Genomic DNA, 22,901 nt, shown 5'->3' with positions numbered 1-22,901 from the left:
CAGCACAAAGCCTTCACCGCTGGTCCTGCCCAGCACAAAGCCTTCACCGCTGGTCCTGCCCAGCACAAAGCCTTCACCGCTGTTCCTGCCCAGCACAAAGCCTTCACCGCTGTTCCTGCCCAGCACAAAGCCTTCACCGCTGTTCCTGCCCAGCACAAAGCCTTCACCGCTGGTCCTGCCCAGCACAAAGCCTTCACCGCTGGTCCTGCCGCCCAGCTCAGAGCCCTCTTTGCCGCTGGTCCTGCCCAGCTCAGAGCCCTCCTTGCCGCTGGTCCTGCCCAGCTCAGAGCCCTCCTTGCCGCTGGTCCTGCCCAGCTCAGAGCCCTCTTCGCCGCTGGTCCTGCCCAGCTCAGAGCCCTCTTCGCCGCTGGTCCTGCTCAGCTCAGAGCCCTCTTCGCCGCTGGTCCTGCCCAGCTCAGAGCCCTCTTCGCTGCTGGCCCTGTCCAGTTCAAAGTCCTCTTCGCCGCTGGTCCTACCCAGTTCAAAGCCCTCGCTGCCGCTGGTCCCGTCAAGCTCAGAGCGCACTGATCCTGAGCCAGAGCTTCACGTCAGTCCTGCCGAGCCAGAGCCAGAGCTTCACGTCAGTCCTGCCGAGCCAGAGCCAGAGCTTCACGTCAGTCCTGCCGAGCCAGAGCCAGAGCTTCACGTCAGTCCTGCCGAGCCAGAGCCAGAGCTTCACGTCAGTCCTGCCGAGCCAGAGCTTCACGTCAGTCCTGCCGAGCCAGAGCCAGAGCTTCACGTCACGTCCGCCCGTCCAGAGTCTCGTCCCGCCGAGACTGAATCTGTTCCTGAGCCTGATACTGATCCTGAGCCTGAATCTGTTCTTCCTCTTTCCACGCCTGTGTCTTCGGACAAGATGGCCGACTCCACGCCTGTGTCTTCGGACAAGATGGCCGACTCCACGCCTGTGTCTTCGGACAAGATGGCCGACTCCACGCCTGTGTCTTCGGACAAGATGGCCGACTCCACGCCTGTGTCTTCGGACAAGATGGCCGACTCCACGCCTGTGTCTTCGGACAAGATGGCCGACTCCACGCCTGTGTCTTCGGACAAGATGGCCGACTCCACGCCTGTGTTTTCGGACAAGATGGCCACCACCGAGCCAGTGTCTCAGGACAAGATGGTCTCCACCGAGCCAGTGTCTCAGGACAAGATGGTCTCCAACGAGCCAGTGTCTTCGGACAAGATGGCCGCCGCTGAGCCGGTGTCTGTCCCTGAGCCGGTGTCTGTTCCTGTTCCTGAACCAATGTCTGTTCCTGTGCCATGGTCACCTCCCTGGCCTCCTGAAGGGTCGTCGCCTCCCAAGTGGTCGTCTCCACCCTGGCCGCCCGAGGGGTCTTCACCACAGTGGCTGCCCGAAGGGTCGTCGCCTCCTGAAGGGTCGTCGCCTCCCAAGTGGTCGTCTCCACCCTGGCCGCCCGAGGGGTCTTCACCGCCGTGGCTGCCCGAAGGGTCGTCGCCTCCCAAGTGGTCGTCTCCACCCTGGCCGCCCGAGGGGTCTTCACCGCCGTGGCTGCCCGAAGGGTCTTCGCCCTGGTCGCCTGCACAGCCTGCTCCGCCCTGGTCGCCTGCACAGCCTGCTCCGCCCTGGTCGCCTGCACAGCCTGCTCCGCCCTGGTCGCCTGCACAGCCTGCTCCGCCCTGGTCGCCTGCACAGCCTGATCCGCCCTGGTCGCCTGCACAGCCTGATCCGCCCTGGTCGCCTGCACAGCCTGATCCGCCCTGGTCACCTGCACAGCCTGATCCGCCCTGGCCTCCCATCCTGCTGCAGTATCCAGGTCCTCTGCCGCTCCACGGGCCTGGCCCTCCATCCCGCCCCCGGGTCCGCCTCCGCTCCACCTCCCTCCTGGACAGTTTAGGAGCGTCTGGAATCCGCTCCTTAAAGGGGGGGCTATGTAACGATCACCAGCTGGAGTGCCCTTGAGAGCCACCAGAGGGCACTCCACATAAGACTCTCCTATTCACTCACAAACTACAGTTCCCATAACTCACTGCCTGGACTCATCACTTATCACTGATCACATTCACCTGTACCTCATTCACTGATTGCATTCACCTGTCTCATCCTGTTAGTCTGTCTATTTATACCATGTTCATTCATTCACTCACTGCGAAGTCTTGTTGTACTGTTAGTCTGCATTTCCGAGCATTTTCCCTGGTTTCTTGTCTGGTTTTTGAATATCTCGCCCTGGTCCCTGGATTACTCTCTTGCCTCTGGTCCCTGCCTGTTTTGTTAGTTTGTTTCTTTATTTATTTGTTTGTTTGGACTGCCTATCTGTTTTTTGACCTTTTGCCAGTACTTTGGATTACGCCTTTGGATTACCCCTTCAATAAAAGCTGCACTTGGATCTTAACCTTCGTGTCTCGGAGCAGTTCATGACATTAACTAACTAACTAACTGAATTATAAACAGTTTAACTAACTAACTAAACTAAACTATAAACAGGTTAACTAACTAACTAACTAACTAACCAACTTAACTCAAATATAAACTAACTAACAAACAAACAAAATAACTAACTAAACTATAAACAGTTTAACTAACTGACTAAATAAATAAAATAAACTAAACTAAACTATAAACATGTTAACTAAATAAATAACTAAACTACAAACAGGTCAACAAACAAAATAACTAAATTCAAATAAAAGTTAGTTAATAAAAATGTTCATGTTAGTTCACAGTGCATTAATTGATGCATTTGATCTTTAAATCATTAAATGTGGAAATTAACATTTATTAAGATTAGTAAATATTGTTGAAGTATTGGTCATTGTTAGTTCATGTTAACTAGTAATGTTAACAAATCAAAACGTATTGTAAAGTGTTAGCATTTATTCTGATTATTAACTGTAAATAGATATTGAACACGGGTTAGTTGAATTTAAATAACTGCACCGCACAGAATTACTGCTTTCCTATAATATTTCATTCACATTTACATTAATGCATTTGGCAGATGGTGTTATCCAAAGTGACTTGCACTTCATTCAAGCTATATATAGTATATATGTGTTGTCAACTCATGCTTCTCTGGGATATAACGGTTAATTGTTATATTTTACAATTGTAAAACAGTAATTACTATATATATAGAAAACAATAGCAAGATTGTCATGGTTACGAGGTTAGACTGAACAGAGAAACCAATTTCAGTCTAATCAGGAAAAACTCTCTCAAAAGTGCTTTTAAAACTTGATAACTTTGAGATAAAAAAGAGAGAATGACTGATCCTGGTATAGTGCAGAATTAAAGATAGATTAGAGGAGTTCAGTAGCAAAGAAGCATCACAGAAATATCAAAATGAAAAGATAAAAATGGAACAAGATCCGAAGATGAGAAAGACAATAATGGATTTCTGTAGTTACAGAAATGAATGAAGACTCAATCATCAGACTTGCTTTGTTCCGTGAGTATTTTTGTCTCTGGAGTGCAGAAAATCTGAAACATATCCATCTGAAATTATATGATGCATTAGTGATCTCGCGTTGTTATGACAACCCGTTTTATTAGACTAATTATGCAGTTCAGATGTGGCTGGATGTGTGTACTATCAACAGCACAGGAAAGAGGATCCGCTAACCTTGAATATTTTAAATGGAAAAGTGTGTGGGAGTGTTTTTCAGTCTCCCAAACGTTCGCCAAATCAGCCTGTGCCTTAACGAAACTTTAATTAGTGAAAAACGACAGCTGGGGATGATTCTGAGAGAATAGTGCACCAGAAAATGACAATTCCTGTCAAAACAATAACAGCATATGGGTTTTGGAAAGACATGAAAGTGAACGATTTTCATTTTTGCTTTAAAATAGTTATTCCAGATCCTAGTTTAGTGCTCTTTCTGTCGAATTACACTGCAGAATCAACTGATTAGACTCAATGTCATTAATTAGTGGAATATCTGCAGTGTGGCTCAGTTTCATTTCTCATTTCTCACACTAATTGTTTCAAAGCCTATAAGCAGAAATAGACCAAATATTTTCTGATAACAGCAGCACAGAGCCGGGCTGTGTCAAATGATTCAGATAAACGTCCACTGACTCGGCACCATTAGAGCTGGAAACACAGGACTAAATCATCATTAGTAGAGCAGAAATAAGCTTCGCATGAAAGCCACGCGTTTGAGCACTGATTAATAACTGGATTTGTTCAGGATAGAAACTACATCATACCGCACATGGCCAGCACAACGTCTGACAGGACAGCAGAGTTTGTTTTAAAGGTGAGTTTTATTTTGTAACAAGTTGTGAAAATAGCGTTAGAATAATGACACTGACATATAGCCTGACATCATCTCATCCGACCACAGAGACTGAAGCGGGACAACACGTTTTTCTCAGGAACTCTTTCTAAAACTGCGTCTGACAGAAGAGTCAACAGCTTTCACGCAGCATCTTTCAAAATAAAAGTCTCTAGGCTGTACATTAACTTATTTTCTCACCAGGCAAATGGCTAATGGTTTTCCAAAGTTACTGGCCACTCACTATTTTCACTGGCCACAATTTTGACATCGATACCATGGGGAAAAACTGCCATATAGATATTTTTTAATATTATCTCATAATTTGGCAGCAAGTGCTGTCACTTTAAGACCTGACGCACGGATCCATTATACTGTTACACATGCGTTTTCTTTCTTAACTGTTTACATACATAACTGACTGTTTTTATGTGAATACTCGCCAAGATCTGGGTTTTTGACATTATTTTGTGTGTATTTGACTGTTTAAGTGCAATAAGCAGCGAAATAGAGCTCAATTTATTGCTGAGACGCAGCTTTATGAGCACAAACTCTGCAGGAAGGAGTAAAAATATGTGCAATAGGTGCGATCCCAGGCGAAATCCAAGCCCTGTAACAGCAACAATATTCATCCGGAGTGAGTGAGGAGAGGCGGGTTTGTGTGTCACTCGCTGTCAGAGAGATGAGATGAGAGAGAAAGTATCGTGTTTCTATTCTGAGGAAAATGAGTATTGGAAGCGTTTCAGATATTTCAGTATCGATATGTATCAAAAAATCTATCTTTTTGACAACAATACATTGCACATAGTTTCATATTTCAGATGCCTTTTTAAAACACTACAACTGAAAAACGTATATTATATATAAAATCCAACCCAACAAAGTGGCTATAGGAGTGACTGCGTTACACACCACTGCTGAAATACACACACATCTGGCAGGTTAGCGGGTGTTAATGTCAAGCCTGGATTAGTAAAATATTTAGAATTATGTTTGTTGTTGTTGTTTTCGTTTTGTTTTACTACTTGACGACCCACTCAAAACACTCCAATACATTAGATCCTTTAAACAGCAGAAATAATAAGAGTAGTCTGGTAGAATCCCAATCCAAACAGATAGTTATCCATTGAAAGCATTGTTGTGGTTGTGGTTGAATCCGGAGCACCTCCAGTGAGCATTACGCGCTAATCACACACTGCATATCAGCTTATGTGCTAACGTTTGTACAGAACAGGCAAACAAGCACTTAATGCCCTGAAAAACAAAATGCTTTTGCTGGCGAGTTCATAAATGCCGTGTGAATTCGGGTTGGCATGCGCAGCATTAATGAGAGAGCTGTGTGTGTTAAATTAACCGTAGAGGAACTGAAGCACAAACTACAGTCCACACAATAATTCCTGCCCTTCCAAGAACACAAATCCAGCATCGCTTATTAATCGCTAATTTAGAAACAATTCAGAATACAGGAAGGTCTATGATACCTGGAGTTCCTCGGGATGTGAAATCTGTGGTATTTACTCTCGGCTGCTCAGTTTTCAGCCGAAGACTGATTTCAGGACAGTTATCTGACTCGACTCATGCTACGCTAGGCTCCGCGCGTCCTGCATACGGTTAAAGTTACAGGTAATGCGGCTGATCTCAAAGCCAGGACTCGGAATAGTTTCCCTGCGAGTCGATCGATAGTCTTAAAATATTCTCATGAGTCTGGAATCTATGGCTAGAGGCTTTATAGATTATCTTTCATGCATGACATCTTCTTTTGTGTTTTTTTTAGTCTTGTACTGTAGCAAACATTTAGCATTTTCCTTTTTTTTAAATGAAAAAGAACAACACTGAGCGTTGATCGGTCATGTCTGACGCCGCGAGAGATCAGCGTAGAGAACAACCTTCAGTCTCAGATACAATCTGTGCAATTCTGTTGCACTTTCTGCATGGATACGCCATCATTTCCCGCTCTGCAATGCTAATCATTTTATTACAGTTTTCCTAATGATGGTGTAATGAGTTATGAAGTGTGCAGATGGCAGTTGTTTAGTTCTAGATGTTATCTCTGTATTCACATCCCATAATTACTGTATCTTTAACTAGCCAACACTCTTTAGTTAAAAAGCACCACCTTTCAACTCATATAGTAAATCTGAATATTTTTTAACTTTAAAACAAATAAGAGTCACAAATACGTGATATTTTAAGATACAGACAGACCAGGGTTGATATTTTATGATAATTTAACCCCTTTGTGCTTCAATCATGATTCTTTAACTTTTTTTTTTTTTTTGTTGCTTTGTCATGATCCTTTAACCTGTTTTGCTTTCGTTATTATTCTTTAACATCATTTTGCTTTAACCCTTTGTTGCACTTTCTGCATGGATATGCAATCATTTCCTGTTCTGCGATGCTAATAATTTTAATTCAGTTTTCAATGATGGTGTAATGAGTGTTACGAAGTGTGCAGATGGCAGTGGTTTAGCTGTAAATGTTTTCTAAGATCCGATTATTTCCGATATATACCCTTTTTTGCTTCCATTATGATTCTTTTACCTCTTTCTTTGCTTTAAACCCTTTGATTGTTGCACTTTCCGCATAATCTCCTGTTCTGCAATAATAATTATTTTATTGCAGTTGTTATAATGATGGTGTAATGAGTTTTCATTTTCAGTTTAACACGATGCATTAAAATAACTAAAACTGAAATAAAAATTTATAAAAAAAACTATAGACAAATTTAAAAAAGCTAATAAAAATGACAAAACACAACAAAATTAATTATTAAAGCTTTTAAAAAAAAAAAGGCAAACATTCAAAATATTAATTAAAAACTATAAAAGCATCAATAAAACAATGGTCCTAAAATAACCATGAGACGGACAGATCCTGCACACAGAACTAATGCTGTGTTCAGAGCCGCCTTAACCTAATGTTAGGCCCCGGGGCTGAGAGGTTTTCTAGGCCCCCCATCCCCTCGATTTATAGTCTCATTTAAAAAAAGTGTAAAAGCCTATCTAGGTAATCTACATCACAAAATGCATTAGTTTCTTTCGAGACCTAGAACAGTGAGTTTTTTAATATTGTTTTTAATTTTAATATTGTTATTAACATATCACTGAGCACATAAAACACAAGACACTTTATTTAACAACCACACACAGCAACTAAATTTCAACTTTATGCAAATGAGAAGCGATTTTCGCGAGCGACAACCAATAGGAAAGAAGCCTTTCAGTGGAGCTCAGCTCCCGTCACCGTCTCGAGTGCAGTGCATGCAAGACAGAAGAGTTCAAGGGCGATTTCACTGTTTTATATGATTTGACTGTAACTAACCACAAACATGGATATAATAAAATAATGCATGGAAAAGAAACTGTCGACAGTCTCAGTGAGTTTAATTCATACATTTATAGTTCGAGTGTTGTAGTTTTATGATGCAAGTTTAGCACTGCTGCAGTTCATTTTACAGTTTCCCCTGCATTATGTTGACTATTAGGGACAAGACAATTTATTATTTGTCAAATTCGGATGACGTTTTAGTAATTTATGACAGTATGAGTGAGTTTAATTTGTAGATTGATCGATCGTTAATCTAGTAAATGATTTAATCCCTGAACACTGTGTGGTAATATAAAAACACTCTCCCAACAGCTGTTTCTTTTGAGCCTAATTCCTAGTCAAATTAAAATTATATATTTGTATAATATCACTTGTGATGGTGTTTTGTATCTATGTGGCCGCCTCATTCGCGCCGCGGGACATCTAGACGCGCGTAAACGCGTGTTTGTATTGACATGAAATCACTCGCGCCAGACGCTCTATTCGCGTTTGGTGTGAACGTACCATACCAATAACATTAGAGCGACAGCACTACCAACGCCCACAAGCGACTAGCGACATACAGCGACAAAATCTGACAAGTTAAAAAAAATATGACCTTTTCAGCTCATCATGAACCTGAACATGGGAGGCCCCTGAACTTGGGAGGCCCCTGGGCTTCAGCCCAGGTAAGCCCGTGCATTAATGCGGCCTTGGCTGTGTTCTAGCTTGAGCCCAAGTATCACAGTCTCATCTAAAATCTTGCTTTAAGTGCTGCCAAATCACTCTAATTACTTCTGATTTGATATCACAAACTTTTAATGTGCACTTTACAGCTTAAAATATTCAGCATCATCCAAGTAAAAATAAATAATTTCTGAGTGCGACTCTTTAAGAGAGTTCTCTGCCCCTCTGAGACATGGATTGTATTTTAGGAGAGCTCACTAAAAGATGTATTTGGTCTGCTGTTGTAAATTCATGAGCTACAATGTCTTTTTCATGAAAAGTAGAGCATGACGCTTACAACAGAAAGGTCACGGGCCAATCACAGCCAATCAGAACATAGTTAATATTTAAACGACAGCTGTGGGACTGTGGACCAATGAGATCTGAGTGTGGGCGGAGCTACTCTGCACAACATGATAGAAATGGACACCGAAAGACTGACCAGTCTGTCTTGTGCATTTCATGACATCTGCATCTGATTAGAGATCAGTTATGTCTGATTATTCCAGATTAATGCCATGTAAAGAGTGTGCAAAATCAATAACTGTTATAAATAATAAATCAATAAATCTCTTGCTTTGAAGACAGATAAAAAAGGTCAGTCTTTAGGAACATTAGTTCACAAATCTTCACATTGCTAAATGTCAAACGCCAGTAATATTGCTTTTCCCTCTGTTGTTCTTTCCAAAAAACAACGTTCTCTTCTAATATAAAACCCACACAGTTAACATGCTAGTTAGTCACTTGTCATTTACCTGTGCACATTTTAATCAACCCATTTCCCATTTGCCAAGATGCCAAAGGCTGCGATCAGATGTTAGCAATGTCAACTACATTTGTCTGTTTTCTCACGAGGTATTTAGGAGAAACATCTAACAAATGAAACACAAGTCTCTTAAGAGCCCGAAAACCATGGATGAAACAACTCTCATTACTGCAGTAAACCTTAAGGATTTTAGTCAAAACTATAAGTTCTGTCTAGTTGTCATGGTGATAACATCCAACTCATATTCAGTCAATATGAAATCAATTGCAATTCAACAAGCTGGCAAGTAATTATATGCTCAATGTCACTGCAAATCTCACTGGGGAATAAAAAGGTATTGTAATACCTTTCTTTACTTGCATCATTTACGCAAATTGTACTTCTTTTCTTGAGAGACTCTGCCTCGATGTTCTTGTGTAACAATTTAAAGTGTTCCCACTTTCTTTCCTTTCATTATTATAATTTTTTTTAATTAAAAGAAATTGTGTTTTTATGGTTTTGCAGCCAGTAAGTGCTAATTAAGATATTGAGGGGAGAACAGATGGTGGTCTGTTCGTCATAATAACAGTATCTGTCAATCAACAGGTTGCCATGTCAACCAATGAGTGACACTTCACTTTCAAATCTATTATAAACTTTGCAAAGTGACAGTGGCGTCTGATGTGAGCAGAGCACTAATGATGTCAGACTCAAGTGAGCGTGAGCACAGGGGCCGATAATACGAAATCATTCAAGTTCTCCTGAGATGCTCTGATGTACAAATGAGTCGCTATTATGATTCAAGTCAGTTTGGTATGAAAAATTGTTCAGTTCCCGACAGGAAGGTTTTATAGTGCTAGAAAAGCACATGATGGACATTAGTTAGGTGTGTAGTTCATGCTTTACCAATGTATTTGATCATTCTTGTGCTGCCACAGAGAAGGATGCGAAACAAATTACACAAAATAAAACTTAATTATGATCAGTGCCAATATTAATTATGATCTGCTTCAGTCATGATGTTTAACCCCCCCTTTTTTTTTTTTTTTTTGCTTCTGTCATAATTCTTTAACTCTTTTTTTCTTTAACCCCTTTTTTGTTTCCACTATGATTCTTTAACCCATTTTCTGCATCCATCATGATTATTTAACACGTGTGCTTACATTATGATTCTTTAACCCTGTTTAACGTTTGTCATTTTAAACCCCTTTGTGCTTCCCTCATGATTTTAACCCTTTTTGCTTCTATTAAGATTCTAACCACTCATTTGCTTAAACCCCTTTGACTCTATAATCCTTGTTTGCTTCTATTATTCTTTTTTTGCTTTGGTCACGATTGATATAATCGTGCCATAATTCTTTAACCTTGTTTTGCTTCAATTATGATTTTTACCCCTTTTTGCTTCCATCATGATTCTATAACCCCTTCATGCTTATATTATGATTCTTTAACCCATTTTTTGCTTCCCTTATAGTTCTTTAACCCTTTCTGCTTGAATTATGATTTTTAACTCTTATGATTCACCGTTATGATTCTAACCACTTTTCAGGCTAAACCCCTTTGATTCTTTAATCCTTTTTCATCAGTTATTATTTAACCCTTTTTTTGTTTCCATCATGATTTTTAACCCCTTTGATTATTTAATCCTTTTTGCTTTATTATGATTGTTTAATCCTGTTCTGCTTTTTTCATGATTCTTTAAGTTGACACAACCCCAACTGAGAGTAACCATAATCATAATTGTTAATGTAAATATGATAATTCTCATATGACTTGAAAGCAGCATTACACTATGCACCAAAATGATATACTTAATTGTTGATGGGAAAAGTAAACACTTCTTAGTGTGCAGTAAGATCGGGAAATACTATCACCCCAAAAGTTCTCAATACCACAGGCCCGGTTTTCTTTTAGATGTAAGCAATTACATTGAACAAAATTCATCACCTTACGATTCATACATTTAAAAGCTGCCACAGCTGTGTATTTCTCATTTCTCTAAAGTCAAAGGATAACAGTCACAAAAGAAAGGCTTGTGGGTAATATTAGCCCAAACATCATGCACATTTAGCTGTCTGACTCTCGGTATTCAGAAGCCTCAGGAAATAAACCTTGCCGGGGTCGCTCCACAGCGCTGGCACACAACAGTGTCGGATAATGAGCGCAACAGCCGATGGTGAAAGCGCTCACACACACACACATTCTCATGATGAGATCCCCGCCTTCTGCCAGATCCCCCAACTGCAGTTTTCCAGCTATTCCCATTTGCATTTTGCCAATTACTCCCTTGGACAGATTTGCAACTTTCCCCACTGGATTATGTCAAGGATTGGCCACTTACCGATTGTCTCCAGAGCTGGGATGTGTTGATGAGTCATTGTGTTAGTCAGATGAAACGTTTGATGACAGTGGGTGTCTGCTGTTACTTCCTTTCTGGAGTAGGAAAATGGTGAAACCCAGACAGGGCGCTTTGCCACGACAGACGCTACAGCGAACAGAACAGCTCTGTGGTCATTTAGATGCAATGCCAATGGACAAACACACACACACACACACACACACACACACACACACACACACACACACACACACACACACACACACACAGAGAGAGCACTAAAGCAGCTATTCAAGAATCCAAGATGGCATGGCTCTTTGTTTTCTTCCATATACCCAGATGCTCTCTGAGTCTGTCCCAGAGGAAGAGGTTATTGCTCAGTGATTGCTCTTTTCAGAGCCCGGAAGACTTAATGGAGTTCTCAGCTCATTTAGGCTTAAGTTTCAACTTTCAAACAAATCACATAATACACGCACATCCAAAAAAACACACACAACAACAAAAATCAGGTGCACAACAAAGAAATGTAAATCCAAAAACATTTAATAACCCATCAAAATAAATGTGGTTTCGAGCTGCATGCTCTTTACCAGGAGCTTTGAGGATCACATTAAAGTCCCAGTGAAATGAAAATCGAAGTTTTTCAGCTTTTAGTATGAATATGTTCGCCTCAATGTTCTCTATAAGCTAATGTGCTCCAAAACAATGACAAAATTGACATTTAGAAGATATAAGCATTCAAAACTTAGTCTCTCACTTCCGCCAATATGATTCAATGATTTTGATGATGACATCACTCTGCACTAAAGCTTAGGAAAATGCGTCAAGCTTCATCAAGCTTCTCATCAGATTTTCTGTCCAATCAAATGTTCTCTAGAATCTGAAGCCCCGCCCCCTACATTATAAATACACGCTGAATCTGTGTCTGAAATCGCTCACTGGTTCAGACATTTACTATTTTCTACATGGTGAATGGCACATAGTGCACTATATAGGGGATTGGGAACGATTCAGACAGTGTAAATATGCTTTCAATTGGGGCGAATGAAGTCTGGTTTCACGTCAGTGTCACGCAAACCGGATGCGCAAGTCGGCGCAGACCAGAGAACGTATCAGACTCATTTGATTTCTGCACAGAACGCTGTATTTTAAAGCGTAATGAGATTAGGAGGATAAACGATTCGAGATTAGGAGGAAACTGCGGCTTTAGTGAGTTCAACAGCTCTGTGAACTAAACGCTTAAAAAAGGGGAGGAGCTGTTCGATATGCCCCGCCCTGTCTTCCTGTTTCAGCGGAAATTACATCGACACTATAAATAATGCTGCGCGTTTCAAGGTTCTCGCTCTTGGTGTAAACAAGCCATCAGATCTTAGAAGAATATGATGAGAAATGAACCTCAGTAGAGACTGGGAGAAGCGACCGAGATCTCATGTGTTATGCTGGTGAATCGGAGAACAGTTGGAGACATTTCTGAGGTCTCTTCTCAAACTATAAACTCTAAACTATCTGTTTATCCTCTAGAGAAACATCTAAGATGCAGGGTACGTTGTCTCCGTTTGCGCTCCATTTAATCGTATTGCCGTCTGGAAGAAACAAAGGAGTTATTAAAGAAACCTTTCTTGCAATCCTGTCAATCGGTTAAACTAAAAATGCAAAATGTAATAAATAAACAGCTCGCAGGCTCTGCAGTGGTTGTTTCTCACGGTTACATCCTTCACATGAATAATGAAACATGAGGAATAATGAAACAGGACGAGGTGTGCCGCAGGAGTTTTCTGTCTTTCTTTCCCTCTGTTCACATCTAACGGTGTGCTGCGTCTCTCGCTTAAACTGTCACGGAGCTCGGATAATTAGACCCGTGTCTGTGTGTGTGTGTCTGTGGGCGGATGGAGCTATGGCCTTCACTGAAGCTAGCATGTGACATATGGTTTTCCCAGCATGCCTCAGCAGCTCCAGGCCAGAGTCACGGCCGGGTGTGTGTGACGGCTCGCAGTGTGTGACCTCTGTCAAAGGGTGACGGACCGTTACAGATTCATTCTTCAAACACACATCAAGCGAATCTCTGTCCTGTGATGTCAGAGTCGATCACTCACTCCACAGACAGACAGACACACACACACAGATAGACAGACACACACACACACACACACACACACAGACGGACACACAGCAGACTTCAGAACTTCAAACAATGATTTGTCAGGTCAATAGTCAAAAGTTTGTTTTGACAAGTTTTGCTTTTCTAGTTAGATATTAGTTTGATGTGAATGCTTCCTTACATTCAAATTATGTATTATTTTACATTCTCATTTAGTGTTGTCAAAAGTACCGACTTCGGTACCGAGTCGCTTTGTGTTTTATGTGTTGTTATGCGGGCATTATTTTCTTATTATTTATCTGGTTGTTCTGTAAAGCGCTTCGGTCAGCAGTGGCTGTTGTAAATGTGCTATACAAATAAAGTGACCTTGAACTTGAACTTGAACCTCGGACTGGCCGTTTGTACGCACGCGCTCATCGGATATGTCTGTGATTGGTACCGAAGTCGGTACTTTTGACAACACTATTCTCAATATAAATTTAGGAACAGAAATCAATTCTGAATGACGCACAATCCAGAGAGAAAGAATGATAGAACGATATGGCAGACAGACAGACAGATAGATAGAACGAGATAACAACAATAGGATGGATGGATGGATGGATGTGTGACGAGTGCAGCAGGTTTATAGATGTGTTGTACTGTAGTGTTGCAGGTCTATTTTTACTCTCTGTCTGCATTCAGCACTTTTACTGCAGTACATATTTAATCAGAAGAGAATGAAGAACACACACTCTCTCTCTCTCTCTCTCTCTCTCTCACACACACAACACACACTCTCTCTCACACACACAACCTCTCCCCTATCTCAGAATTTAACACATCAAACATTAACTGGAAATTAAATGTGTCCACTTAGACCCTTCCTTCCTGAGTGTCTCTCTCTCATTCTCTATGTGTCTGTCTCTCTCTCTCTCTCTCTCTCTCTCTCTCTCTCTCTCTCTCTCTCTCTCTCTCTCTCTCTCTCTCTCTCTCTCTGTCTCTCTGATGAAAGGCTTTGTGCTGATGTCAGATGAATACTGTGGAAGCGCCAGAGCGGGTCTGATTTTCAGTGTGTGTGTGTGTGTGTGTGTGTAATGCAGACGACACACATGCAGTCTTGCAGTCCTGCAGAGATGAAACTCACAGCAACCAACAACCAAAAAAAGATAGACAAAGAAGGACAGAGAGATGAAGGTAAAGAAATAACTACTCTACCAAGACTGCATATTTTTGACAGTAAAAACAGAAATATTGTAAAAAAAATTCAAACATCTGCATATTATACTGATTTCTGAAGGATCATGTGACACTGAAGACTGGAGTAATGATGCTGAAAATTCAGCTTTGATCACAGGAATAAATTACATTTTACTATATATTCACATAGAAAAACAGCTGTTTTACATTAGAATAATATTTCATTGTTTTTACTGTATTTTTGATCAAATAAAACATTAGTGGGCTATTTATGGTATTGTATTTATATTATATCATATATATATATATATATATGTAATTATTCAAAGCTTTTGATTGCCACAGTATATTAGACCCTGAATAAAGTCTACTCTAGAAACATGAGGTTCCCTGTAAAACCAGCGGCGAGATCCAGATCCGACGAGCTCTTCATAAACCATCAAAGCAAGCCGCATCGTTCTTAATATAGTGCATCAAATATTATTAGATGCAAGTCATATTAGTGTCTTTTACCACAATAACCCACTTAAATGACATCGCGGTGAATTTTAAATCATTTTCTGCTTTGATTTGAGTCGCCGCTTGTTGCTTTTTAATTCCTGAAAAACTGATCATTTATTCAGAAACGTTGCATTCTCAGTTGGTTTGTGTCACTCTAAAACATTGATTCAGTTTGATCATATTACACCAGTCAGCCTGACAACACCAGTGAACTCAGTCTGACTGTGCTGATATGTTAAAGCTAGAGCCGCACGTTTCCTCTGGCTTTGGCCGTGGATGTTAAACGGTTTAATTCTTCTGTGATCTCAGGGTTGAATCGTTTCTGATCTTCTGCTCTTTGAGACCGTGTCTCTCTCTCTCTCTCTCTCTCTCTCTCTCTCTCTCTCTCTCTCTCTCTCTCTCTCTCGTGGAGTTATTGTTTTGTAAAAGACCCTAACCAAGACGTCTATTGATGGAGTGTGAAGCTGCTGTTCGTCTGTCTGCTTTAAACACTCTTATCATGTGTGTGACAGCTTGCTTTCGCTTCTATTTCTGGAGGGAAGTGGAAGCGTCACAATTACTTCAGTTAACAAAAACAATACGAGCAACACTTTTTTGCTGTTGTATAGACACTGTTATTATGAAAGAAATATGTCTGTACAGGCAGTTCATTTTCTATTTAAGCACATAACACCCCCAAACTATAACCAGAGAGCGCCGTCATGACAAAATGAAATAACTCCTATTATAATCAACGACGCTGGATATTGGATTCGCTGAATATAGCGAGAGCAATCTAGCTTTATTGTGTCACGACACACCACTTGCCTCCAGAGTCGGTGTATGCCAGCATTACTTGTGTTGTGCATTAGCCAATCCCAGAATGCACCGCTGCAAGATAAATACTGTTCTGATTGCTAAAAATGAATTATATCATCTGATATAAAAAAAGCTTTCTATAGGTAATTTAAGTTATGAGGAACTTACACTATAAAAGTTTTGGGTCAGAAAGAATTTTTAATGTTGTTAAATGTCTCACCAAGGCTTAAAATTACAATAAAAACAGTATAATTGTGATATATTTTTACAATTCAAAATAACCATTTTCTATGTGAATAATTAGTCAAATGTAATTTACTCATGTGATCAAAACTGAATTTTCAGCATCATTACTCCAGTCTTCAGTGTCACATGATCCTTCAAAAAAATCACTCTAATTTGATGATTTGCTGCTCAAGAAACATTTATGATTATTATCAGTTTTGAAAACAGTTGTTGAAACAGATACATTTTATTTTTCAGGATTCTTTAATGAATGCAAAGTTCAAAAGGAACAGCATTTATTTGAAATATAATATTTTGCTGCATTATAAATATATTTACTGTCACATTAAAGCTATTTGAAGCATATTTGCTGAATGAAAGTATTAATTTTCTCCAACACTAGTGGGCTGTGCCATATGTCAGGCTCTATTAGAGTCAGCTGAGCATTAATGGAGCCTCACGTGAGCAGTGTGTGTGTGTGTGTGTGTGTGTGTGTGTGTGTGTGTGTGTGTGTGTATATCACGCGCGAGTGAGCATTAATGGAGATTTCCGGTTAGGATGCTGACGGGTTCAGACCAGGCCGTCTCTCGTGATCTACACTGATCAGATGTTGAGCGTGAGGTGAGGCAGAGGTGATCTTTGAATCATCACAGTATTGGATTACAGACGTCCATCAGAGCCGGCGTCAGGAGACGCTCTTCACTTCAAACCCGGCCTGATCTGTCCTTGTGTGTCCTCCTGAACACGGACTGAAGAAACGTGGTACGCCACTCAGCCTTTTCTAGCCTATATTATAAATTAACTTCATGATATGCAAAAAATATCATTACATGCTAAGAAAAAGTGGTAGTTCCACCTTAAATTGCTGCCAATTTCTTATCTCATGATTTACGTATGCATGTTATGTACGCATTAACATTATTTTTGAATTTACTTTTATGCATCTGGCAGACACCTTTATCAAAAGTTATTTGCATTGCATTCAAGGTGTATATTTGATCAGTTATGAGCTGTTTGAGCCAGGGCTATTATAGTTACTTGAGATAAAATAAACATTAACTGAAATGAAATAAAATATATAAACATTGATAATAATCAGAAATGTTTCTTGAGCATCAAATCATCATATTAGAATGATTTCTGAAGGATCATGTGACACTGAAGACTGGAGTAATGATGCTGAAAATTCAGCTTTGATCACAGGAATAAATTATATTTGAGTAAATATTCACATAGAAAACAGCTGATTTAAAATACAATAATATTTCAAAATTTGTACTGTATTTTTGATCAAATAAATGCAGCCTTGGTGAGCAAAAGAGACTCTTTCAAAAACATAAACAATTGTAATGTTTCCAAACTTTTGACAGCAACTGTACGTAAATCAAGAGTCATCCTCACAGTCACTATATCTCTCAAGACCCTTATTTTAATGTTTTTATTATCCAATAACTCCATTCTTTCCTCAATAAACCACATGATTTAAAGAATCACGATGCGCCGATACACCAGAACTCATGCTTAGGGTTAGAGGTTTGGTCCAATCTCTCAGCAAGCTGCACTAATAAATTAGCCGGCGAGAGATTTCCCGATAAACGAGAGAGTGCGGATGTGGGATTGTTATTGTGAATCATTGTAGGAATCACAGGCGATCAGAGAGCGCAGTGTGTGAGTGTTTTAATCAGCTCTGTAGAGCCTGCGTCTCACAGTCATCTATAACACACACCTGAAGATAAGACCTCTGCTCCAGGACACCTCCTGCAATAAATCCTGGAGTTTCACGCTCCACTGCAGAAAAAGCCGAACGCTCAGGGCTTGAAGGTGTTCCCGTGGGCTAAATAAATCACACTTTGAGTTTTAAGGGTGTCGTGTTTCTTTCAAACGGCATCCGTTGACGTCGCTCTGCCACCTCTGCCTTTAGTTAATAAAGTAGTCGCTTGTTTTCATCACATTTGCTGTTTGGGATTGATTGACAGAAAAGAAGAAAAAAAGACAGAACATCCTATAAACCACCTAACAACCGACTCTGAAACAGTCTCTTTTTTTTTTAACCAGGGACCAGATTCAAAAAACATTCTTACATTTGTGCCCGCCACGTTTTTTTTTTTTTTGTTGTTGTTGCCAGCCAGCATTTTTTATGACTTTCACAAAACTTTCATCACTTTCAACTTTCATTTGAACATGCAATATATCAAAGGAAAGATCAGAGGCTTTTAAACAAAAAGCTTCATGCATTCTTTTTCATCATCACTTCAAGGTGGGTTTCATTGGGGAAAAAAGCAACGTTTTAAATTTGAACAAAAAGCTGAGAAAATCGCGTTTTTTGTCCAAGACTTCGTCCGGATTGGATTCAGAACGATGTTTGAAACAGATGGAGTAGATCGAGTCCATCAAAGCTTTACAGTCATTCCCTTTACCTGGGTTTGACATTTCATTTACATGCTGTTTAATGTTGACGATCACGTTATTTTACATGTGCGTAAGCAATCTCGTATCGCTTGTTTAGAAGAGCAGAACATGTGTAATAGTGCCCCCTACCGTATAACAGCGGAAACACAGATTGCTGGAAAATTCAGTCAATGGCGGGGAAAGAGTTAAGAATAAAATTCTGCTGTTTTGTTTTTAAAAGTTAAGACTATTTTGTATTCCTGAAAAAAAATAGATTTTTCTTACTATTATTGTATATGTCAAGCTTAAACAACATTTAGGACACATCAATCCGAAATCCAAAGTATCAACAAAGATCCTGAAAATCTTGAACAATTTAATTTACATTTGACGCTTTTATCCAAAATGCCTTATATTGCATTGATAGTATACAATTTATTAACTCACACAATCCCTGGGAATCAAACCACTCGACCGTGGTGTTGCTAGAGACATAGGCTGCGTCCGAAATCACATACTCTCTTGAATAGGTGCTTATTTTTAGGGCTGCACGATATATAATTTCAGCATCGCAATGGTCGCCACGCGGAAACACAACTAATTTGTGTGATCATTTAAGTCGGCACCATAAAGCCCTGCGTGACTACCCTGGAAATCCAGAGTTCTTGCGAGAGCACAAGTTGAATTTGCTCAGCGAGTTACTCTGGCGTCGAGTAATGATGCTCATTAAATATGCCCTTGTATCCGAGCTGCACCAATCACATCGGGTTATCTGATAAAGGCGGGTCACAGGCGAGATGACGACAGCGTTGTGACGTCGAAGTCATTAATAAACATTGCAAGATGGCTATGGATGAACACCAGTTGTTTGAAACGGCTTTGGCCGCTACAATGAACGAGTTAGACTTGGCTTTTTATCTAAAAGAGGAACAGAAGACGCCGCTCGAATCGTTCCTTTGCAAGAAGGACGTTTTTGCTGTTTTGCCGACCGGATACGGTCTAATCTACCAGTTAGCTCCGCTGGTAGCTAAGCGTATGGGGTTTATTGTTGTGATTGGCCGTAGTGTTATCTAATTGGGTGCAGTGAGATTTTCAAATGCATGCTTGGTGCCGCCCCTCGAACTGGCTGATTTTCATTAGTCGATGCCAGACCATTAATCTTTCAGATTTGGGTCTGGATTTCCAGGCTACTGTGTGACGAGTGCAAAACCAGATCTGATTGCCGTCCAAAGCAAACAAATATTTCGGATTCGTTTGCCAGTGTTACACCATATGAGAAGGGTTCCCAGCGGCAGAAAGATATCACTGATGCGATAACATTTCACCTCGAGAAAGACACGGTACCAGTCAACACCGTTACCAAAGAGGGTTCGCTTGACAAGCGGTATGTAATACCATCACGCTCCTACCTTTCTCAAGCTACCATCCCAGAGCTGTACGAGAAACGCAAGGCACAAGTTGAAACCGAGCTGTCACAAGTGGAATATTATGCAGCAACAACAGACTCCAGCCGAACAACGGAGCCCTACATAAGTCTGACCATACACTTTATTAATGAGGACTTCAAACTGAGAAGTCGCAGTTTGCAAACCGCATTTTTCCCGCAGGATCATCCAAGTGAGAACATCGCAACGGGGATGAGAGAAGCATCGGCTGAGATGAGAGACTTCTAGTCTGTATTACAACAGACAATGTGGCGAACACGGCTAAGGCCGCCGCTCTCAACAAGTGTGCTTGGCCACAGACTGCATCTTGCAGTTGGTAAGTTATGCCCCTGCTATTTGTATTACTGTTGCTATTGCTATGCCATGCATGACTTGACTTGAAATATACAATTTTCCCTAAGTTTAATCAGTTTCATAAATGATAGTTTTATCATTTATTGTTAAAGGCAAACTGATTTTAATTTTTTTATGAGGAATTAATTTTTTTATAGTACACTTACTTAGTTTTGTTTTTATTTTTCCCGTGAAAAAGGATGGACGCACTGACCGTTCTACGGGTGTCTGCAAGAAGCTGGTGGGTCACTTCTCTCACAGCTGGAAGGTCAGAGGAGCTCTTGAAAGAGCCCAGAAGGAGCTAAATTTACCAGCACATTCCCTAGTGTCAGGATGCCAAACAAGATGGGGTTCCAGACAGATGATGATCAGGGTTGAAGGCTTTAAAACCCTCTATGGTACGGTGTTGCCTCCAGGCAACATAGTCTATTTTAGCTTTTTTTTATAAAAACATAATAAAATGTAATTGTTCAATGCTCTCTAAGGGGAGGGGAACTCAAATACTAACCAAAGAAAATGCAAAAGAGTGGTCACATGACCCACAGGGGTACATTTAGTTCCCTCTTTCAACACACGTGCACATGTCACATGGCTCCATATTTTCTCCACTGAAAAGGGCATTTTTCACAAATTTCTGTCAGAGTCTGTCAAAATCAGAGTCACCTTCATTGGTAAGTAAAGAAGTATTTTCAAAAAACTTTACATTATATATCATCAAATTTATCATAGGAAATTACATAAAACTGCTTGTTGCCTCGAGGCAACATTGTACCATAATGGAATCACATAAGGCCATGCCAGGCATACTACGTATGAATACAAATATATTTTATTTGTAAGGAAAAGAGTTTGAATTATCTAAATGTATCTGTATTTTTGCAAACTGAAAACTTGGCATGGTTCGACGGGACATTTGGCCACTATAGTGGGTAATCGGACAAATAGTGGGTTCGTGGGAAAGGGGCGTGGCTTGGGAGTGGTCAGCGGGGGTCGATGGGGTATTTGGCCTCTATAGTGGGTAATCGGACAAATAGTGGGTTTGTGGGACAGGGGCGTGGCTTGGGACTGGTCAGGGGAGTCAACGGGACATGTGCCTACTATAGTGGGCAATCGGACAAATGGGTTAGTGGGACAGGGGCATGGCTTGGAGCCGGTCAGGGTGAACAGGACATTTGGCCACTATAGTGGGCAATTGGACAAATAGCGGGTCCATGGGACGGGGGCATGGCTTGGGACAAGTCAGGGAGGGTCAACGGGACATTTGGCCACTACAGTGGGCAATCGGACAAATAGCAGGTTAGTGGGATGGGGGCGTGGCTTGGGACAAGCCAGGGAGGGTCAACGGGACATTTGGCCACTACAATGGGCAATCGGACAAATAGTGGGTTAGTGGGACGGGGGCGTGGCTTGAGACCGGCGGTGGGGTCAACAGGACATTTGTCTACTATAGTGGGCAATCGGACAAATAGAGGGTTAGTGGGACTTGTAGGGGTCTCGTATTTCGGGGGGTTCCCGACGGGCCCCTGGAGGACCCCACACGGGTCATTAGGTCGGCCGGGGAGGTCTTCCAAATGTTTGATCTTGCTGTTGTTGAAGCCTGGCCTTCATATTAGGATAATGTTATAGTGATTGTAAATGTTTTACCTTGACACAGCATGTTTTGATGTTTTTTAATGTTTTGATATGATAACTTGATGATATAATGGTTTGTAGTACTTGCGTTCCACGATGGTAAAAGGCAACAGCTGGATAATAAATGTTACTTTTTATTAAATATGAAATGTGTAATTTAATAAAAACTTGATAAATCTGTTTGTTCAAGTGTTTAGTTAAATAAATTGATGTTTTCAATAAATATATATTTTTTTTTCTTCATGAAAATGTCAAATGTTTCAATTTGTCCATTGTGGTACAATGTTGCCTTGAGGCAACAAACTTATAATTAATAAATTAATTACAAAATAATGATAATGTTTATTGATATTGCTATAGTGTCAAATTTTAAGCAGGAAAAACATAACAAATATTTTTTTTCTCACTGATATCATAATGCGTACCATAGAGGGTTAACTCAGGTCCTGTCTGAGGACAAGAAGGCACGGCATCTGATTCCAACCTGGCAAGATACAGATGTCCTGGAATCCGTCAGCAAGACACTGTTCCCACTGCTGGACTTCACAGATGCACTCTCAGGAGAAGACTACGTTAGAGTTAGCCAGTTCTTCACCTCTTCCAACACTTCAATGCTACTAATGCAAGAGGAAGACACAGACCTGACCCAAGACCTTGAAGAAGGAGATGTTGAAATACATTAATGAGAACGATAAAGATGACACTGCTCAGGAGCTGCTTGACGTGGCTTCTTGTTCGGACCCCCGGTTCAAGATGGACTTCATCAGTGCAGACAACAAGCCCGGAGTGAAGGCCAGAGCTGCATCAGACATGAGGGAAGGCCCGGAGGAGACAGTAGGCTGGAGCACTGAGGTGGAGCTCGAGGTTGCTGAAACGTCCCAAGCAAAAAAAAAAAAAAGCCAAGAAGTCCATGGGAAGTTTCTTTAAATGGAGCGGTGTTGCAGCAAA

General features: G+C 40.8%; 1 protein-coding gene across 2 annotated transcripts in view; it reads right to left on the bottom strand.

Annotated features, from left to right (window-relative positions):
• The window catches only part of lrfn1 (leucine rich repeat and fibronectin type III domain containing 1), a 154,305-nt gene that overhangs the window by 78,142 nt on the left and 53,262 nt on the right, over positions 1-22,901 (bottom strand). The window contains exon 1 of one of the 2 annotated variants that reach the window (XM_082180010.1): positions 11,358-11,463. The exons of the other annotated variant lie outside the window; for it this stretch is intronic. The gene's annotated coding sequence lies outside the window, so the exon portion shown is untranslated. Of the gene's footprint in view, positions 1-11,357; positions 11,464-22,901 lie in introns of those variants that run through there. 2 annotated transcript variants of the gene reach the window in all.

The sequence above is a fragment of the Leuciscus leuciscus genome (assembly GCF_965113295.1).
Source record: "Leuciscus leuciscus genome assembly, chromosome: 9".
NCBI lineage: Eukaryota > Metazoa > Chordata > Actinopteri > Cypriniformes > Leuciscidae > Leuciscus > Leuciscus leuciscus.
This window is presented reverse-complemented; position numbering and strand designations above follow the sequence as displayed.